General features: G+C 33.7%; 1 pseudogene across 1 annotated transcript in view; it reads left to right on the top strand.

Annotated features, from left to right (window-relative positions):
* The window catches only part of LOC143229001 (MAP kinase-activating death domain protein-like), a 101,203-nt pseudogene that overhangs the window by 11,850 nt on the left and 66,210 nt on the right, over nucleotides 1-23,143 (top strand). The window contains exons 2-3 of the transcript XR_013015600.1: nucleotides 11,488-12,116; nucleotides 12,154-12,314. The product of XR_013015600.1 is annotated as an MAP kinase-activating death domain protein-like (transcript). The remainder of the gene's footprint in view (nucleotides 1-11,487; nucleotides 12,117-12,153; nucleotides 12,315-23,143) is intronic.

Here is a 23,143-nt window from a genome sequence, read left to right as displayed (position 1 = left end):
AGTTCAAAAAAGGGACAACTTTACTCGAATCCTTCTTTAAATAGCAGTTTAGCCTATGTAGGCATAAGATGACGCTCATGTTGAAAATGCCATACACGTGCTCGTGAAATAATGAATAAATTATATTGTTTGTTTGTTTTTTAATTTTCACGCAGTGCTACGCGAGGGCATTCTGCGCTAGCCGTCCTTAATTTAGCAGAGTAAGACTATAGGGAAGGCAGCTAGTCATCATCATCCACCGCCAAATGTTGGGCTACCCTTTTACCAGTGAATTTTGGGATTGACCGTCACATTGTAACAATTCCACGACTGAAAGGGGGAGCATGTTTAGTTTGATTCTTGTGCCGGGCACAGATTAATTCTACGTCACATCACCAACCGAACTTTCTATACTCTTTCTATGTTTAAAAGTTGAATTATATAAAATATGACACTTTTGTTCCATATGAATAGAATAGAAAGCGCGTTATTGTACTTATAAAACAAGCATCGCTCTAAACAATGTTTTAATGGTGCAGGTTAACCCTATGAACGATTTCAGAATTACAGAATTATAACCCATGAGTGCGTTATAAGGGACAATAGCTCCAAGTTAGGGACAACGACATAACCTCAACGAGTTTACCAAAAATACAGATATATTATAAACAACTACACATTTTGCCAGTAAATCACAAACATTCTACACTTTTATTTTTTAGACTCTGATTATTTTTTTTACTTAACACTTGTTTTACTTTAAACGCCAAAATTTGCTGTAACTATTTATAGTTATTTTTCGTCTGATGTTCGACAACCAAGGTACTTCCAAAGTTGAATAGTTATTTGTTTGAAGCTAAGCACAAAGCTACACAATGTACCATCTGTGCTCTTCTCACCACGGGTATCGATACCAGGTTTTTGGCAATGTAATTCTGGGAGAGGACGTCTTGAAGAATTTTTTTTAATTTTAAGACGCATTGCAGCAAAGTGTTAAGATATTCCTTAAGTGCTGTTAATTGTATTTTTGAACTGGGAATATTTAGATTGTCATATTAGTTTGTTGTTTTTTGTATATGTATTTTTAATTAAAATATTTACTGCTGTCTGATAAAAATATTTTTTATTACTCTGTGTGGTTATGTAACGTTACGTTTGGCTTATAGACGCCACCTTCAGTCTTTAATCGTGAGACTAAACTGTAGGTAAATATTTTAGATTTGATGGTAATTTTAATGTTTACAAGATAAGTAAAAAAATTGTAAATTTAATAACCTGCAAACAGAGTTTGAATTTCGCGCAGTTACACGAGGGCTATACGCGTTAGCCGTCTCTAATTTAGCAATGAAAGACTAGAGAGAAGACAGCTAGTCATCACCACCCGCTCTTGGGCTACTCGTTTATCAATGAATAATGGGATTGACGGAAATATTATAACGTCCCCACGGACGATATGGCGACCCTCGGATTGTAATTTAAGCATCATAAACACGTGGCTGTACCTGACATGCAAATAGATATCGTAATAGAAGGAATAAGAAGACAAGACTGTAAACATTATTTAATCAAACTACAAACAACTAATTTGACCACATGCTGTTACCTAGAATTACATTTGGTTGAGTCAAAATGGGATATGTAGTTTCAGTAAATAATGTTTACAGTTTATTCCTTACTTTCTACTATCTCTGTTTGTAGGTTTTTAATTCCTGTTTTTCACTTGTTTGCTTTTTTTTTTAATGCTCAACTATGGACAAAGGATTACTTGATACGGTAGCTAACTTTATACATTGCAATGATAATAAACATATCTAGTTGCAAGCTGATACGGTTCCTGATGATTTGCTGTAGCTATTGACTACTTGATCGCATTAGTTCGAAGTGTAAACTGTTAAGATGCAGCTCAAGATTGTCATAGAGATTTGTTTGAGAATATAGTTGGCATTTGTAGTTTCTGTGTAACTAAATTCTCTTTATATATATTGCATAGCATATAGACACCGATTATGTGGTGTACAAAGTATCGAATATGTACATTGTACGTGTTACAGTCATCTAATATTTATATATTATAGGCTGGTAATTGTTGTTTCACTTTGTATATAAGTTTTCTAAACGAACATCCGAACATTTGTATAGGAGATAACTTCAGGGGGTAATTATAACATCATTTGCACCAAACTTCTGATGTTGTTTAACTTATGTGTAATATATAAGAAAGACATCGACCTTTCAATACCAATACTACCTTTGTAGTACCTTGTTTAGTATTCTACAGAATGTTAAGAGTTCAATATACCAAGCCGATATGGTTGTAGGCTGGCAAGAGAATAATAATTATATAATTATTACAAACAAACCGTTTTGAGCGGATTTCCTTTTCCTTGTAAGTCTAACACGCTTGCTTTTTGTTTGTGCATGTTTATATATTTCAGTCTTAACGATCAATGTAAAATATTTTTAAGTTTAAACTGAATTTTTATGCGTAAAGTGCTTTTTGCCCTTACGTTCTGTTAGGGTTGTGTGAAATTCTTTCGAACCTTATTATGAACCACTATAACTCATTGAAAATATTTGGTAGAATTTCTATAAATTGGTTGTTTTTTCAACGTAACTGTGTTGATAGAAAATCTGAAGTCTATAGAGTCTTAAGAATAGTCATAGTTTTTGTGAATATCAAAAGTTAGCAAGTGTTTGGTGAGTTACGTTTGTTTGTATTATTAGTATTAGTAAGTTTTACATGTTTTGTGGCTGAAAGTGCAAATCGTTTACTATAAGTTACATAAAGCAATAAGTATTTCTGAATTTCTAGCTTCGTTTTTTTGAAGCAACAACAGCAAGATATGTTCAAGTGAGCAACTTGTAAAAAAATAAAATTGCTAGAAATGTATTTGTCTATTAAAGCTCAATGCAATGATAAATTCTGCGTGAAGATGACGAATTCAGGGGGCTCATATGAACAACCCACAGATGCATTGGTTTGATTTGTTTTGAATTTCACGCAAAGCTGTATAAGGGCTATCTGCGCTAGCCGTTCCTAATTTTGCAGTGTAAAACTAGAGGAAAGGCAGCTAGTCATCACCACCCACCGCCAACTTTTCCCAACGAATAGTTGGATTGACAGTCACATTATAACGTCCCTACGGCTGAAAGAGCGAGCATGTTTGGTGTGACAGGTATTCGAAGCCGCGACCCTCGGATTACGAGTCGAGTGCCTTACTCACCTGGCCGTGCCGGGCCATTATAGATGTAGAAAACATTCATTGGAAATGCCTATGAATGTATTCTCCTCTGTGCTTAGGCCTCGATGAGAAACTCTCGTGTTTACCTAAACGTGTGGTTAGATTATTTGTTTCAGTATAACCCTATTGTCATGAAAATGCGTACACATTAGTCTAAACACCATGAAGTTTTCACTACCATTTTCCTTCATTCTCTACGTTGTTGTCATATACATAGTCTTTAACCACCTCAGATCCCCTGGGTAAAAAGTTACGATGTACTCTGTACACATTTGCAAATGCATCAGCAGCAGAATGGTAATAATATGACTTTTTGAAATGTAAACGTGTACCTCGTCCAATGTGACAACATAGTCCTTTTGTCACATACCACATGTCGCTCGTGCAGCGTTTGAAAGTTTGTTTTCCTTCAGCTATGTTCTGTGGGAAAACGTTTCACAACACTGCATTTTTGTTGGTTTATATAATTAGCGGATTGATACTTACCCGCGATAGATCACTGTATTCTTGAACTACTTCTGGTGTCACACTATTTAACTTTTTTCACTACTACGTTCTGCACAGTAAACCTTCCAAAATAAGTCAACTGTAAATCATCACATTTTAATGAATTACAATAAAAGGTTTTGCTTGTTTGTAATTAAGCACAAAGCTACACAGTGGGCTGTCTGCGCCTGCATACAACGGGTATTGAAACCTAGTTCCTAGCTTTGTAAGTCCGTGTAGATATGCCACTGTTCCACTGGGGGGGGGGGGTACAGTAAGAGGGTCAGGACTTTCAGTTTGTGTTACTACAGATCACAGCGATGGTCAGAAGCAACACGATTGGAAACACAGAAAACCTTCATTGTCGTTCATATACTTGGAATTTGTGTGTGCTTAAAGCTATTGAAATCGGAATCGGAGAGTGCGCTAGCACCCTCTGTGTGTGGATGGCGCACAAACTCATATTAAAGCAATAAAAAAGTAATATGAATTTTCTTCTTTACAAGTTATTTAGAGCGTCCGAAAGTCGGAAACCAGTGGATAGTCAAATTATAGGTTTCTTGTTTTGAATTTCACGTAAAGCTACTCGAGAGCTATCTGCGCTAGTCGTCCATAATTTAGCAGTGTAAGACTAAAGAGAAGGCAGGTAGTCATCACCACCCACCGCCAACTCTTGGGCTACTCTTTTACCAATGAATAGTGGTATTGACCGTCACAATATAACGCCCCCACGGCTGAAATGGCGAGCATGTTTGATGTGACGGGGATAGATATCTTATTATCATTTTTCTTCAACAGGCCTAGCGCCTAGCTGGTTCTAACAGCAAGTATAATTTTATCATCATTTTATAGAGCAAAACAGTCTACACGATCTTTGACTATTTTATTATTATTATATGAGAAATTTTATAAAGGTTTAGAATATATTTTATGGCCAACTAGCTCACGTAGGCAATCTTGTAAAAAAAACCAACAAAACTGACATTAGCCTAAAAGTAGTATTCTAAAAATAACTAAAGGAAATGTATAATGATAAAAGCTGAGATTGTATTCATACACCAAGCTTTCGATAAACAAAGTGGGGAAGCAAATGATGTAGGGATTTTATTTTCCATGTAAATTTGATATGGCTTAGTCTGCTGTGTGATCATTAGCCGAATCAAATGGTATCTCCACTTCCTTCTCTATCTTGATTGGTTCTTTTTACTTCACCAGCTAGTCCTACGTAGCTTTGTTTATTTAGCGACAAACGTCTTCAGTACTTATAAAATAAGACATGAAGGCTGTATGAAGGTAAACCTTCTACTTAGGGAACAATTATTTTGTGGATTTTTATGTATATTTCTTTCATGCAACGTATTATTGTGTGTGTGTGTGTGTGTGTGTGTTTGTTTTCTTATAGCTATTTGCTGAGTCAACGTATTATTGTCTAGCTACGTACTGATGTGGTATTAAATATAATGAAGCTGAAAATCGCGAGTTAGTTAATATTAAAAAATTCAAATATTAAATTAATGACAAAAAGAAGTCATTTTATAAATAACTAATGAAAACTTGGGCTGTTTTAATAATCCTGAGATTGACTGGAATTATAATAAATTTTACATAGATTCCATGTTTGTTGATAATTGAAAATAATAAAAGAAAGGCGATTAAGACACTAACATGACAAATGTTATTGTTTCCTTACTTTGTTATATGCCCGATACAGTTTTTATGCATGTTTAAAACTAAATCCGTGTAAGCCATTTGACAAAGTATTTAAAAGTTTTTAAGTGGATGGAATTCAATCTTAAGTGTTCAATGGATTTAATGACGTACCTGTCATTTTTTTGTTTTTAAATGGGGATAGCGTTTTAGCATTTGGACATGTAATTAATGTGATATAAATGTATGTGATATGCTTTCAGAGAATCATGTATACTTTTAGCTCTGTCGTCACCCTTTTGTTTATTTCTTCTTCAGGTATTATATTAGTTTGAAAACATTTTATTGTGACAATTTAAAGTAATCATGAATAAAGTTTCAGCCTAAAGTAATTATAAACATTAGACGGCACTCAATAACCTAAAGAAATTGAGAAATGTTTCACAAAGTGACTCATTACAAGTGTAATTTTATTGAGAAAAACGAAATCCACTGCACTTATTATAGCTTTCTAGACCAATTATATACGTGCGTTTAATTTCCACCAGATCTGTTTTCTCTGTAGTCCTTGCATGTGTAGGTGTTGCCGACAGAGCTTAGTTAAATTTGGAACTTTTTGAAAGCATAACCAGAACTTAATTGGAATGCTGTTTTAAGTCGTCTTGTAATAAACATTAAAGATATTCTCTGATGAACTCTAGTAATGAACCAGAAGAAGTGACTTAAAATAGGATAATTGAAATGCTATTAATGCAGTTTTTTAATGTATTACTTGAAAGCAGTTATATTATTTTATTCTAAAATAAACCTGACGAAAATTATTGGTTACTAGAATTTTAATAGGAAAAGAAATAATTCTTAAGTATATGGAATTTGAGTTTTGATACTTTAAGCAGTTTAGGATTAAATATTTTTACAAAAAAACTTTATAATTACACTAGTCTTTAATATCTCCATTTTAGTTTGTCAGATTGCATAGTAATATAACACAGGATAAGCACTCAAATATTGAATCATTTTAGTAGGGGGTAATGCTATAAGCTCTTACTCATTTCAACTTTCTTCTAAACTTGGTGTAATTAAAACTAAATGATCAAATGTCGGTAATAAACTAATTAAATATTATTCAAACAGAATGATATCTAAATTTGCCGTTTACAAAGTTGTATAGTTTAACAGAATCTATAACATTTAAGTAGCTATTCGTAATGTTATAGAATACTACAATCTATTTTGCGTAATGAAAATGATAAGTTATACATTTTCGAAATATTACAAAACATTCTATATTAGTGGTACGAGTTGTCTCACTTCGCCTCCAGCGAAAAAGTTCTAGTGTGGTTTAGTAGTTAGCGTTCTGTGGCTGTGAATCTGAGTTCTAACCTATTTTCGCAAAAATAGATCCACACGTTGGGGCTATAGGTACAGTTTCAGAGCGACAGTAAAATCTAGTTATTTGGCCAAGAAGAGTAGTTTTAAAGCTAACATTGGGTAATATTTGGTAGTTGTTTTCCTGTAGGGGACAGCAGTTTGTGTAGCTTTGTATGGAAACTGAAATAAACAAATATCTTGCTCAAAGATTACACTGGATGAACAAAATTGAAATATCATATTACTTTAATGAAATAAAACTAACTCTCTATAACCCATAAATAGTTTCCAAACTATTTGTTTTTTATTCTAACACTTTCGAGTAATTTACATGCGAAACAGATTGCTAATACAGCAGACAGCTTCTATGGAAATAACATTATTTATTAGTGAAAGAATGCAGCATATAACTACAGAAAATATACAACCAAGATCCAAATCATATAACAACTAAATATCTGCAAGAATTTATGTATTAATTACTCTTTTTTTAAATCAAAGTTGAGCTTCAGTGAAGAAAAGATGATGTAGCGGCCTTATCTTTTCTATCAATCGCTACTTCCGTTGTAACGGACTAGTTTCTCCGAATTTACGACACATCAGTATTGTTTTGAATAATAATGGGTAATTGACTGAGAAGTTATGTCACATGTTATTCCAAAGTATTTTAGGTTAGTAACAGTGAGTAAAGATGTTTGTTTGTAATTAAGCACAAAGCTATGCTCACCACAAGTATCCACAAGCAGTTTCTAACGTTGATCTACAGAGGTGGGTGAATAAAGTACTCAGCATATAAACCAAACAAGTCTGCTACAGTTATTACAAAGAAATAGTTGATTTAAGATTATTATAATATGACGTTAAGTGCAAAAATTCATGATTAAAGAAACATAAATATGCACAGGATTGAATGGTTATAAAACTATTTTGATTGTACAAATCATTAAGTTATATTAAAGCCCCAGAGATGTAAGGTCACTGTGAAATGATATATATAAGAATTAAATTTTGAGATTGCTTGTTTTTATGTAGGTGGTGTGATCTTTACTAAAATTGGTCACTTTTGGAAAGGATACGTAACAGCCCTTATAGATACAAAACATCTTTGCACTTATGTCATAAAGGTGTTTCCAAGTATGATATTTATAATTTTGAAGAGAGGATACTCCTTGAACTTAATATCATTGGAAAACAAGGGAATATAGATCACTTTTATGTAAGGGCTATCCAGAAAGAGATTTGCAGTAAGTCTTATCACATCTGTGGTAAGAAAAGTGCAGCATCTTGTAACAAATGAGAAGATAGGAATACACTGACAAAAGCCTACATGTGACCCAGACAACAGTAGGCAACATAATTAAGAGTTCTGTCCATCTGAAAAAGCAACACAAATTATATGAAAACTATTTGCTTTTTCCATTGCTGGGTAAAGGTGATATTAGGTTGAGGAATAATTCGTGAGCGTTTTTAAATAATTTCATTCAAGCATTACATGCAAGACTATACAATACTTCAATGGATGAACACATTACACCCAAAACATTTATTATGATACTTTATTTCATGTAATACCTAGGTATATAGTATGCATTGTTTTAAACGAAATTGCAAGAAATTAAATGCGAAAAGCAGATGGTGTCCAAATGCTCGATTTTGTCCACTTGACATTCCATTTAATGAGCTGAAAATGAAAGCAAAAATTAAAGACATATGAAAATCAAACACACCATCTATTAGAGCAAAAAATTATCTACCAAATGATATGAAATATTTTGCAAAAGCATTTCATTTATGAATATATTTTTTTAACTTGAAAAAACGCTCACGAATTATTCCTCAACCCAATATTTTAACAGTCTTATTCCCACTGTAACAAATATAAATAGTGTGAGCAAGACTCTGATAATAAATTACGGTAAACTAAAAATTTTAAGACCTAAAAACTAGGAGTTTTCTATTACTTTATTTCAGTTGTTATAAAAGGTGTTCAATGTAACTTTATTTCAGTTATTATAAAAGATGTTCACTGTCACTTTATTTCAGTTGTTGTAAATGGTGTTCACTGTCACTTTATTTCAGTTATAAAAGGTGTTCACTGTCACTATATTTCAGTTGTTATGAATGCAAGAATTCTTGATTTTCTCTTTATCAGTAAAAGTGTTAATACCCATACCAGCCATTCTGAGATATATTTTTGATGCAAGTATTATTTCCTTCTATGTTAATATATTCTTTTAAAATATTTGTTGTTTTTTTTGCTGTTATTTTTTTGCACTGTAGTTATTCTGACTTGTTAACTGTTAATCACAGAAGAAAGATCTACTTTCTGAAAGTGATTGTATTTAGCAGCTTTTCTTTGTTATCAAAGGTTTTTGAGATCCGGCTGTTTTGAGTTATAGGAGGAAGGGGTCAAATGCACCTGACCTTCTCAGATCTTCAATTGAACAAATCCTAATGCATAGAGAGAGAGAGAGAGAGTTATATGTGTTATTTTTGTCAACTACTCACATTTTCTTTAAAAGAGAAAAAGGTACATTTAAAGAATGATAGTGCTTCTGATCCAGATAATATTTTCCAAATGGCTTTAAAGAAGATTAAGTATTGGATACGCGAGTCATCTGCTGCAATGTTTTTAAGTTCATTGATAATGGATAAGTGCCAGTAGATTGAAAGATTGACAGTGTTACCCTTGTGTTTTTCAAAGGATATGATAAAAATTTTGATAGTTGTTATAATACCTTTTAGCCCAAACATTAATAGTGGAAAGAGTTTCTGAAAGATAAAAAGAAATGTTTTGTAAAATAATTTAACAAACCTTAAAATTTTGTTGTATAATTAACATAGTTTCAGTAAGGGAAAATCTTGGAGTTTTAAGAGGTTACTACGTACGTAGGTGAGAAAAATGGTGTGACATATTTTGATTTTTAGAAAGCATTTGACAAAATGCCACTTGTAAAAGACTTGTTTTAAAAATTGATCTTGTAGGGGAAAGAAGTTAGCTCACTGTAGAAAAAATGGATAATTCAACAGCTATTAAAATACTATGGATTAAAATATGAACATTTTAAGAATTTGGATTTGAAACTTGTTGCTTGTTATAGCCAGCTAGATGTGAACAAGAATTATAGCAGTCCAAGTTTTTACATAACTTGGAAGTATTATTGGTTATTTACTTTTCAACTTATGTGCTTTGCAAAAAGCAGGTTATGCCAACTTATGGTCTTTCAGCCATTTCTTTGGGTTTTTATATCCAAATAATAAAATGATTTTAGGTGTCTGTAATGGTTGGCAAAGTAATGGAAGCTTTCAGTGAGGTTTTATCATAAATTAACAAAAATTGAAATTGATTTTCAATAGGGTATTGTTTGCAACTTCTGAGAACTTGCTTTAATCAAAATATTGGTTACTTTATGTATTAATATGGTAATACCAATATTAATGCATGAATAGTTGTCTTTAGGGGAATGTGTAAGATGAAATATATACTGTATTGAATGAGAAAATGCCTTATCTGTATCTGTTGAATTGAACATGTGTAAAATAGTGATAATGATGGAACTGGCCAGTCAGAAAGAAATTGCCACATTATTATGAAGTTATTACATTTACATTATTTTTTTTTCACAAATTATACCACTAAATTCTGATACAATTTGTATTGTGATTGTAAATCATATGCACTTCTCCAAAATTTGTTTTGGCAGACTTTAGTATTTGTACCTTTTACTCTCTTGGAACATTTCCATAATACTTCCCTTCATCTTTCCAGTAATTGTATGATCACCTTTAATTGTTTATATCATTTTCACTTTTAAATTTTTATCCATGTGGAGTGCTGGTTTCTCTACAATGTAGTTAAAAAGACTTGTGAACTTGTTTCTGACTGCATTGGCTCATTCTAATGTAATTTCAGTCATAACTTAGGTTGAAAGGCAGTATACAGAGTTATTAAACTTTTGCTTTTAATGGAAGATGTGAACCTATTTCTGGCAAGTTCAGAATGCTTAGTACTTGTGTGAAATTTAAAAAGGATTTTCCTAAACATTGTTATTGGTCTTAATATTCAGTTTGATTACATTCTATATTAAACCAATTGACACACTATTTATTATGATTCTAATACATTTTTAGTTATTAAAAATATTTATTTTTAGAATAAATTAAATTTATATTTTTTTGGTCAGGTGAAGAATTGTGTTTTCTGGAAAAAGAAGTTAAATATAGATTAACAGTTAGCCTTAGCAATGAAAAATATAAATTTTGTAGTTCTATGTTTGTAGTAACAATTATAAATAACAAGACAGTATATGCTATGTGTCACTAGTTTAATAACTTGTAACTAATCTAGTAAAAATAAAAAATATTAAGAAAGACTGTTTTCTTGTACTTTACATTGTGTCTAATTCATCTCTTTCACAAACTAAATTACTCAGAGGTTGTTTACTGCTTTATAATAAACATCCTTGAGAACCTTCTGTTATTAAGTGAACTTATCCTATTGCTCTAAGGTTATGGATTGTTTAGCCATTAGTGAAATTGTATAATTCATGACTTTCAAATGAAAAGTGTTTTTTTTAATATTTTGGTGTTTGAATTAAAGAGTTATAGTGCATTTATTAATTATTTATATAGTTATGTTATACACATGATGTGTGTAAAAGATATATTTAACTTTCATGTTATACACGTGATGTGTGTAAAAGATATATCTAACTTTTTTGTCACAAATTAATAGTTTTTATTTACTTTTTCACTTTTTTAGAGAGAAGTTATGAACACAGGATGAAAATATTACCAGTAAGGGCTAAAGTACTAAAAATATTTGGCATTGTGACATCTTCAGGAAGTCTTAGAAGACCCTTGGTATTCAGATAATTAACAATGTGAAATTAAGCTCATTGTAAGTATATAACTGTAGTGTATCAAAATATGTCTGATGCACTGACAAAGTATTTTTGTCCACGTTTGTTGGACTATGTAGCAATTGTTGGTGCTCGTAAAATAAATCCTACACAAAGTGTGCAATCACCAGAGATAATTCGGTGTTATCCTCATGAATATCACCAAGATTTTCCTTTACCTCCAGATATGGTATATTTTTGCCAGCCTGAAGGGTGTGTCAGTGTTGGACCAAAGAAAATTAGCCTACGAGAATCAAATTCTTTTGTTTTTGCTTTAACTGAAAAGGATACAAGTAAAATTCGCTATGGTATATGTGTTAATTTTTTTAGACGAATAGAAAGAGAACAACCTACAGAAAAACTTTACCAGAAAGAGACACAATGGAGTTTTGGAACTGAGCAAGATTTTTCACCATATCAGGACGGAGGCTCAGATTCAGCTTTTAGTGATCAGGCATCAGGGACTACTGCAAATCTTAATGATTCTGATGTGGAACAACAGAGTTTTTTATCGACAGAATCAGAAGAAAAAACGACTGAGAACTCACTCGCTCACATCATTATGTATAATAAGTCATCATCCATTCTTCTCTACTTTTCGTGAATGTTTATTTGTGTTAAAGAGGTTAATTGATTCTGCTAATGACCGTCTTGGTTTTGGACAAGGAGGATTGCATCAATCACAAAGGTAATAATGTTTTTAACATTTGTAATTCTGATTTTTACATTGTTGTTTTTTAGTTGCCCCTACTACTTTTTTATCTTTTATGATCAGTAAAATTAGTTATTTATCTAATAATATTTTTATGAAAAATAATGAGATATTCCATACAAAAAAGTGAAAGTTTAAATGACTTCATTGATGTTTGCTTCTATTCTTGATAAACTGAAAAAACAAACAAACCAGAAACAGTTTTTGGCAAAGCCACTCAACAATAAATGCATTTGTTAATGATATGTTAACATACATAACCATTTTGGAGAGAGAAAAATTTACACAATAAAAACAATACATATGTATGTATTTATCATGTGTGTGTGTAAGAAGAATTAATCATAGGTGAATTTTTCATTCTGCTTTTACTATACTACATACACAGGTTTGGTAATCATGTTATTAAACATAACATATATAGACAAAAAGAATCATTTGGTACTTCAGAGCTGCCCTTCCACAGCCTCCCTGAGGAAATGTAAAACTTTAAACTCTCCTAAGTTCTTCTATAGTGTTGATCTCCACCACAGCTGATTGCAGGTTGGCAGTTTATTTCACAAGCCAGTCACCCTGTTACAAAACTAAAACTGTCTTAACTGGACCATAATAGCCTGTCTTTTTTAAAACTTAAACTATGTCCTTAGAGTTCCCTATAAAGAAATCAGGGGCATGCATCTTATAAATCTCCAGAATGGTCCTGTAAACTTCCATAAGATCACCTCTTACCTGTCTTTTATCAAGAGAAAATAAATTAAAAGATCTTAACTTGTCCCTTTAAAATAACTCTTCCATCCTTGGAATCATTCTAGTAGCCACCCTTTAAACCCTTTACAGCAAGTTAATATTCTTTCTTAAGTTAGAACATCAAAGTTGTGCACACTGTTCTAAGTGAAGCTAAATTATTGACAGAGATAATTGGCAGTTGGCATATTTATAGAATAGTGTTATTTAATTTCCTTTTTTAATATGCAGTGTTGTCTTCTGACAAGTAGTAAGCTTATGTTCTTGAAATATGTTCAAATATAAATAATGTAGTTTTACAAAATATCCACACACATGTGAAAATAAAATAGATTTATTAGCACTCTGTATGAATTTCAAAGAATAATGTATTATATATGAGTATACAATGCATTTCTACCTTTTTCTATATTTCAGTGTGGTATTATTTTGAATGTAGCATTTATTCTATATATGAGCATGTTTAACATGTTAAAGAAGTCATTAAATTGATGTTATTCTAGCTGCCTTTGTTTCTTCTCATTCTATAGAGGTCACATCTTTTCTGCCTATAGACTCACAGCTGTAATGTTGTATGAATATAGACACAAGTGTCTTTTAATATATGTAAAAATGGCTTGTTTGGGTTGAGAAGATTTTTACGTAGAGGAGCAAACAAAGTTTCGACCTTCTTTTGTGAACCTGATGATGACTGATTCTTAACCCAAACGAGCCTTTTTGCAGATATATTTTTCTCAACATCACCGATGTCTTTTAATGGTATTTTAGATGGTATCTGGTGAAATTAGCAGTCATATGGGTAATGCTGGTTGCTCTGAGTAAATCTGATGTTACTTTCAATACAAGGAATGTTGAATTTAAACAAATTAGTAGGAAAATTTGGCCCAAATTAATTGATTGTGACTAATCTAGTAAAAGTGACTGCCTCATATCCATGAGTTGAGTATGCACACTATATGTGTGGTAGTGTATTAAGAAGGACTGTTTACTTGTACTTTACATTGTGTCCATCTCTTTCACAATCTAAATTATTCAGAGGCTGTGCACTGCTTCATAATAAACATCCTTGAGAACCTTCTTTTATTAAGTAAACTCACCCTATTGCTCTATGGTTAATTCAGTTTTACCTGAATATACTACAGATTGGATAGAAAAGAGGAACTGGTGCAGTGGCCAGTAGGTATTTTATTGTGGAATTAACTGTTATTTTGCTGATATCTGTATTGCCATGTATTCCTACTTTTCTGTGATATGAGTTTAAGAAGGTTTGATATTTATGGAAATGGCATTTTACACAACTGGAAAAACTTACAAGTAGGAAGATTAGTTGGTTACTGAAAGTAGGGAAGAACAAATGACTGAGGATTGTTGCAGTAGTGAAATATGGTGAGTCTGAGACAAAGTGGGGTGATGTGTATAGGATTCCCAGAACTCTGCCAGTCAGAATAATCCAACCCCTGTTCTAGTTGAAGCCACCAAAGATCATCTAGAAGGGACTGTATGTACCATTGCTTGACATCTGTTATATTCATGAGAGACTGTGGTCACCAAATGGTGAACTATGTAAAATATGGGACAGTGATGAGTTTCTCTGATGACAAGTAATTATTATGCAGCTCTAAACTAGGGATTGACCAATTGGAAAAAGTCCCTGAGAGTGTCTAGAATGTTGTTTTATGATCATTACTTCCCTGGTGTTCATGAATATTGTAAAGGAAGACTCAGAACATTTCACAGATCATTGTAAGCAGGTACCTTCTTGGAGCAGCTGGTCTACATGTAGGACGTCCAGTACCTTATCTTTAGTTTAGATGAACTAGCCCTAGACTCTTATCAAACATTGAGCATGGAACAACTGCAAGATTAAAAGAGAGTCATTAGTGAGTTATATTGAAGGTTGGTCCCAATGAAAAATAGAGCCATCCATCAGACTGGGTCAAGTTTCAGAAGAGGGGTACACTGTAAAACTTGATCATTAATGTAGATGATATTTTTACCCTTATGAAGACAGTTTCTGTGACAATGAGTATGAAGAGAGAGAAAGACTGCCCTAACCAGGCACTCACATTATGCTAGGTTTGAGCAAAGTGAAGGCTCAACCAGCCTTACGCTTGGGTCTTTCATAGTTTCCATGTCACATTTTATGCTACAGAGGCCTCTACCTGAAAGAGAGGGGCATAGTGCTTGCTTAGCCTGTGGAATATTGGTTTATTTTTGAGTGATGACCATGCCTTACAGAGCAATAAGGTAATCAAGGTTATTGGTATCGACTGATGACTTTAAGCCAGTGAATGCTTCTGATACAGCTCCAGATAATTAGTGGAGCACAAGCTGGGCCTAGCTTCTGACTTGGGATGTGCAATGAACAACTTGCACCAAAAAGTGTGGTGGTAAGTCCAGAAGTCTGAGTGGGTCATGGTATGTGGCAGTTAAAGTAGCAAGGCAAGAGATAAAGTTCCTGATTAATACATGAGTGGCCAGAATGTTGGTAGATCTTTTTGCCTTATATCAGACTTTCCTAGTAAAACCCACAACCTGGGCCAGTAGACACAAAATTTATTTTGGTGAATGACTATAAACTAAGTGTGAATGTATAGGCCATGTCTGACTTTGTATAAGATTCAAGTAGTTGAACCTGATCTTGGATCTATTATTGGTATCCTTGGGATGAATGTACTGAGGATCATATCAGTATAACTGGGTGATTAACATGATCAGTTGATAATGTTTATTAATGCTACAAAAAATAATCCACTGATCAAAATTAAGTGTTTTCATTTATTAATTTTATTATTCTATCAAAATAATTGAAGTATTGACATTGTTATTTCTTTGTATTATTTTTTATTAATTAATGATTGTTCAGCTGAATCAGTGTCACTAGTGTTGAAAATAAACAAGTAATTGAAATTAGATTACTGTTATTGCTATTTTCATATATTCAACTTATACAAGAATTGTGACAATAATAATTTAATTTAATTTATTAATGAGCCCAATGATTAATATACTATAACTACCTTAATTATCTGTTAATTTTCACTGTACATCTTGTTCTCTTATGATGTTCCATGGAAGAGTTATTTGATTTTGGCAAGATAAAAATCAGTGGATTGCAAGAGTTTATGTGGAAGAGGAAGGCATAATACACGTGTGGTTATAGAACCCCACAAAATATGTTTTTTCTTGCCCAGACAACAAGAAGCATTAGCTCAGGTGGTTAATTTTCTGGAGGGAGAGAGGATGGAGTCCTGATGTTGTTCTGCAATTATTGGTGATTGGTTATCTAGTTTCATCCTGAAATGCTTATTGGCATGGAAAGTAATATGAAAGTAACCAATGCTAGTGTTGTATACATTACATTATATCTAAAAACAAATACACAATTACCAATACATGTAATGTTACTATTTCAGGATCATACAGATAGTCTAAACTCAGTGCAGTAGCAGCAACTCTGTGACTTATTGGCAGAATATTCTGATTATTTGTGAAACTGAATAGGAGATTAGGTTGTATAACAGTCATATGACAACACATAGATGCATGTGGTTCATATCTCATTTTGCCCGGCATGACCAAGTGGTTAGGGCACTTGACTCATAATCTGAGGGTTGTGGGTTTGAATCCCCGTGACACCAAACATGATTGCCCTTTTAGCCATGGAGGATGTTATAGTGTGATGGTCAATCTTGCTATTCATTGGCAAAAGAGCAGCTCAAAAGTTGGTAGTGGGTGGTGATGACTAGCTGCCTTCCTTCTAGTCTTACACTGCTAAATTAACTCATATCGGTAGCCTTCATGTAGCTTTGTGTGAAATTAAAAAAAATCACCAAACCAATTATATATGATTAAAACAACCACCATGCAGTGATCCTGTGAGTACCAGAAATGTAACCATTACTGAAGTACAAGAGATTGTAAAGAATAGAATAATATATCCTAGAAAATGTGGTTGTTTGTCTTTAGTAGTAGTTGATTTAATGGATCTGTTTTCACACATTGGATCTTCTGTATTGGGTCTATTTCTATCATATCACTTTGTTGGCATTTCATTAATGTTGGCATGCTGAATCTGATCATGGAGTAATTATCTCCATCTAATAGGATTCTTTCTGCAGTTTGATCTTTGCTTCTGTGCATTTTTCAGGTTTTGTGTGCTCTGTGGGGTGTTCCAGATTTTGATCTTTTTGCTACTCTTCTCAATGTACAAGTTCCCTGATTTTGGTCTCTTGTTCCTCATCTTCTGGCAGGAGCAGTCAGTGCTCTCAGTCTGTATTGGTTGGTGGTGTTATATGCCACTTTTTTCCAGTCCTATCCTTGATGTTTCATTCCTTTCATTTTCCTATCTTCCCATCCCACTTCCTTTTTGGTTTAGCACAACAGTGTGGTCCTCCATTGGACCTTTTGTCATCATGTTATTTAAATTACCATTCCGTGCAGTTCCTGTTACTGCTTTTATTGGTGTGCAGACATTATTATTGTTAGGTGTTTGATGCATTTTTGTTTTCTTAGTTTCTGTTTTATCCTGTTTCTTAAACATTCCCTTATGCTCAAGACTTTGACTGCTAAAGAGGGCAATTCTCCCTTTTTTTTCTCATTCCCTTCTTTTCTCTTTATGATTGTTTTGATTCTTCCCACCTCCTTTGTCCAGTTAGTGCTCTTCATTTGTACGTGACACATTGTACTGCACCCTTCCAAGGATTCTGGGTTCATTTGTTTCTTCCATGAAATCCTCCCTTCTGACATGACCTTTTCCCCACTTCCCTTCTGGGTTAAATTCATCTGTTATTTTCTTCCCTTTCTCCATATTATTGCCACTTTTTTCATATTTTCTTCCCTTCAAATTCATCACCCTACTATGTTCCTGGGTGCACATTTTCATCTTCCCTTGGGAGACATCATCAGTGCTATAATTGTTTATCTGTGGGTGATACATACTCCTTATTTTTTTCTTTGCAGGAGCCTTTATACTACATATTTGGATTCTGTTGTGTGGCGTGTATTGCCAGACAAAGTATTTTTAGTTTTAAATCTGCATTATACAATCTGTGATCACATATCATGCTAGATGACAGTAATTTTAGGGCTCTTCCTACCACAGACCTGATATAGTATTTCAGATGCTGCTAGATCAACTCTGTCAAAATGCCTATATGATTCAAAATACATAATCATAACACATAAGAAGTTCATGTTACAAACACCATTGAGATGGGGTGTTCTATAGGACTTCTTATAGGTATCTCTTGTGGTCTGTTGCTTCATAAATAAGTTCTTTCCAGACTGTACACTCACAAACTAACATGAGTAAAGCATGAGCTCTTCAGATTTAAATGTCTTTTTGGTTGAAATAATTAATAAGACATTGTTTCCCAAGATTTCAGAACTTCCATTTTTAATGGTGTGAAACCACAACTGTGTTCATGACATAGCATGACTTTGTGCTGTATTGCTTTTCTTTGACTCCTAAACACTGTGGCTTTTTCAGACTTGGGGATCAGAACCTCTGTCTTTTGTTTTCTTAAACTTATCTTTTCCCATCTCTATCTTACACATGCATCCCTTGTCCATTATTTTTGTTATTTGTTTCTTTTATTCCCCTCTGAGGTTTTTCTGACAGATGCTCATTCACTTCTTTTCTGCAGTAGTTTATTTATTGTTCTTAGCATTTTCACGTTTGCTAGAGTTAGTTCAAGCATGATGTCCTTCTTATTTAATTGTTTTTTTCCTCCTTTGTATCTCTTAGGTCTTCTTCTGGCTCTTTTCATCAGCCTGTATGATTTCACTGGTATGCATGCTGCTCTTATTTCATATATTGGGGCCACATTCTGATTATTTTGCCTTTTCATTACTTGTTTACCATCTTTCATTTGCTCCTTCTTTTCCTCTGCCTATCTCCTGTGATTCTTCTGATTCTTCTTTCTCTATCACCCAATACTCTTTTATTTGTCCTTCCACCACTCATTATCTTTGTGCTGTCAGTCTCGGTGATAACTGTCCAAAAGGCTCACAATGTCAATAGATGCTGTCTTGTTTACTTTATTTACATTTGCTTTCCATTTAAGGGCAATTGCTGAGTACTGGAACTTCTGTTAAAGACCCTTAACCTTTATTGTTTCCCTCTTCTTCTCCAGTATCTCCTGTTCCCATTATTTTACATCCTCCAAACAATCTTGTTTCTTGTGACAGTTGTTCTGTAGCAGTCTAGGTCCACTTGGCTGCAATAACCATTGGATGGGTTTCTTATCCTTTTTTCAGGCTTTTCTTCCCATATTTTCAAAGTTCCCAGGGAACTTGAGACAGGTATCGAGTCTTATACATATTTCATGTCTTGGTCAGTTTTCTAATCCTCCCTCAATTTCTTATGGAGAATTTTTTTACTCTGCAATGGTATTTTGTCCCAGGTCATAGGATAAGTGAGGTAGACATCTTGGATGCTTCTTTTCTCATTTAGCTTTATCCCAACAGGTCTTCTACATCCATTCTGTTTTCTTCTTTTGGGAGATGGAGTTTGTTCAACTTGGAGGAATCATATCTCACTCCCATTTTGTTTTTTATTCATTTGAGTATTTTATTTTGCTCATATGTCTCCAGGGTCCAGACTTCTGTTACTATTATGGGGGACACAGAGTGATTGGCTTCCCATTCCATATCATATCCTTACCTCACCATGTGGAAGATTGTTTTCTCTTTTGGCAACTTGAGCTTCTGTGGAATCCCACATTCTCTTGAGTCAAGTTCATTTTCAGTGTCTGCAATAAACTATACATTCCTGGATGTTTGGGATCTCTTGTCTTCAACCCTTCTTCTTCACTCAAAGACTTTATCTGGTTACTGGATAAAATTGCTTTCTTAATGGATATTCCTTTTTTGTTTTGTCTGAGTCTACTTCTGTTTCCAAATGTGTCCTTGATGAGCTTGGAAGTATGTGAATTTAGATTGTTGGTACCACAACATATTGCTCCTTTAAAACTGCCTCTTAGTTCTTTTGGTATGACATCAAATTTTGAGATTTCTTTGGATGGTTCATAGACATTTCATGATAATACATACAGTCAACTCTGAAGTTGTATCCTTTATTAGTCATCATAACTTGTTCAGTTTTGTGTTCCCTGAGTCTTGTCATGGATCATCTCTCAAAACCTACTAAGATACTACTTGTGAATAAGTCCACTAACTCTCTGGTGTTTGACTGACTGTGCTGTCATCTGGACACTCCTCTTCTATATGTTTTTTGCCATTCTTGCCAATACCCTATTTTCCCTTTTATGGTCCCATGTTCTTCCTTTCTCAGCATAGCTAGGAAAATATTTCATCATCAATTTGTTCATGCCTATCCTCCTAGTCATCTTTTCCCTTATTCTGGATACTTCATGTTGTTTGCTTCTGATAACTCATTACTGGCTAGCCCAGTCATAGTTTCCTCTGTTGCACCTTTTCTGCCTTCTTCCTTTATTTCTTACTCCTCCCTCTCTAACAATGTAATCACTTTGTCCTCCTCCTCTTGCAGATTGGGACCTGAATACTGTTCTCCATGCTTTTATTCTTCCTCTCTTTTGCCATTTAGTCTCTTGATTTGTGTACCATTTTTTGCTTAGGTCCTAATTCTTGTTTTTTTATCTAGTGTCTGTAAGAAATATGATGTGTATCCTATTGCTGCATCCCATATTTCTTCCTTTCACTTCTCCATGTTATTCTTGTTTTGTTCCAAATCTATTTCTCTCTTTGATTCATGTGTTGTTTTTTGCTCTCTGGCCTTCACTGCTAAGTTTCATGGTTCATACTTCTATCTGTTTATTCTTTGGAATTACTAATCTTCCAAAAATGTTTCTTCTATTACTCTCAAAGAATGACTACAACACTGCATCCATTTTTTCTTATGCTTCATTGGATGTAAATCCACATTAACTTCTACAAGTCTCTTTTTACCAAATCTAACACTTTACTCTGTTAAAGACTCTTCACTTTATCATTTGTTGGAAATGTTTGGATTATCCCAATTACTTTTATCACACAATTTATCCATCTTCTGGCTGTTTCTTATTTTTCTTTATATGAACTTCCTTTCATCACCATACTACATGGGTCCCTTAATTACTTTGATTGCATAAGATATTTTTTGTGTGTCTTACCTTTACAGTGGCTTATTATATTTTTGGATCTTATATATGTAAAAACAACTAGTATAGGTTGAGAAATTTTTTTATGTAGAGTTTCAACCCATACTACCCATTTTTACACATATTTTTCTCTACAAGTAGGTTTTCTTGTCATCACAGATTATATATTTTGGGATCTTGTGCTTTGCTGAGTGGCATCTGTCCAGGGATACTTTAAATCTACAACATATAGCCAAATAATGTTCACTGAAGAGATGTGGTGTTCCACATAGCCAATAGTGGTTGCTTTATGATATCATGCTTATTAAATAAGGCATACACTAGACAATATATGAACTCATTGACTAAATGGATAATTCATGGATAAATCAGTGTTGAGATTTGTGCCCATTCTGCAGATCTTAGTTGAATAAATTGGGAATGACCTGTTTTTCATAATAGGGTTTTGTAGTTACCCTTTGCACTGTCTTACAGTGTTGCATTGGACTCTTCATTACATTGTTCTCCTCTCTTCCAGTAAAGTATGGGAGCCTTTGTCACTTATCTGTTCCTAACTATTGCAGTGGTGCACCATGGAGGCTTCTTTTGGAGTGTGACCAATTTCACTCAGTAGAGAATAGGGAAGTTATGGTCTGTTGATGTAGATGGGGAATACTGCCCTAGACTAGAGGACAAAACCCAGTTCTACCTGGTTTTTGGACTTGAAGAATCCACCATATACAGTTTATAATTCACTCCTCTGGTTGTCTTTTCCTTATCATACTGGATGTTGATTCCTGAATGGTCTTGTATTGGATCAGCATAGGACCTGCCAACAAATGTCCATATGGTTGATAAGAACTCTGTTCCTACTGTGGAAAATATGAAGAGTTTCAGATGTAGCCTATTTTTGGACTGGATGTGGTGCATTCCTTCTTTATACCATTACCCAGATGGTGGATTCCCTAGTGTGGGTTGGGTACAGGGTCTTGCACACAGGTATTGGCTGGGTTGTTAGATTGAAAATTACTTTCCCTTCTGCTTCCTGGTCTTGATGTGAGATGGTTGAGGCACTGCTTCTGCTGTGGATGACCCAAAGACAGATACCTAATGTTGACTGGTTTTGGGCTGGAGTTGAGCCATCAAACAAAGTCTGGCATACCCTAGCCACTCTACATGTGAAATGTCTTATTACATTTGAGTGTGCACCTTTTCTTTTTTGTTCCCTTTAGTGACAGATCTTTGTAATGTGGAAAGAGTATACCTGGTACAAATGGAGTGCAGTCTCCCAGGAATTTTATTTCATACATTAGGGTCACACTCCATAGGTTCTCTTCAGGCACTCTCTGAAGAGTGGTCATCTAGGAAACTTATGCACCAGTTCCTCTACCATTTTATTGTGTAATGGAGGGTAAGGTGTATGGGAAGCTAACATTTTCCTACATTGAAAATGTATTTGCTATATATACTTATCTATTCTCTCCATTTCCAGTGCATTCTTTTGCCTGATCTCAAAATTTTGATAGTGCTCTACATGAAGGGTTCTTGCATTCTCATTTTCATGCTGCTGTGCAGATATATCACATGTAATGATTTAAGAGTAAGAGGGAACGTCAAGGCTATTGGCAAGCAAAAATTGTGCAGGTAGAGGGCATCACAAGTCGAGAAAAGCTGTTATATATTATTTATCCATAATACACTTTCATTGTAGGAAAATGTTATGGTATACCTGTGTGCATAATTTATTTCATTTGTTATCTGTGTTGAATATTTCTTTTTTGTTTTGTAATATTTTAATTTTATGATTTATTTTATAGGGTAATTTGTATTTGTGTAATGATAGGTCTGTTTTGTTGTTTTCATTATTATCAGAAAGGTTAAGACATCTTTATGTTATTTATACAAGTTATAATATAATATGTATCAGTGAAGGGTTTATTTTAATTTTTACTTAATGTA

This window comes from Tachypleus tridentatus, chromosome 10 (assembly GCF_004210375.1).
Source record: "Tachypleus tridentatus isolate NWPU-2018 chromosome 10, ASM421037v1, whole genome shotgun sequence".
In the NCBI taxonomy this organism is placed as follows: Eukaryota; Metazoa; Arthropoda; class Merostomata; order Xiphosura; family Limulidae; genus Tachypleus; species Tachypleus tridentatus.
The sequence above is the reverse complement of the archived record's forward strand: the minus strand, read 5'-3'. Positions and strand labels throughout refer to the sequence as shown.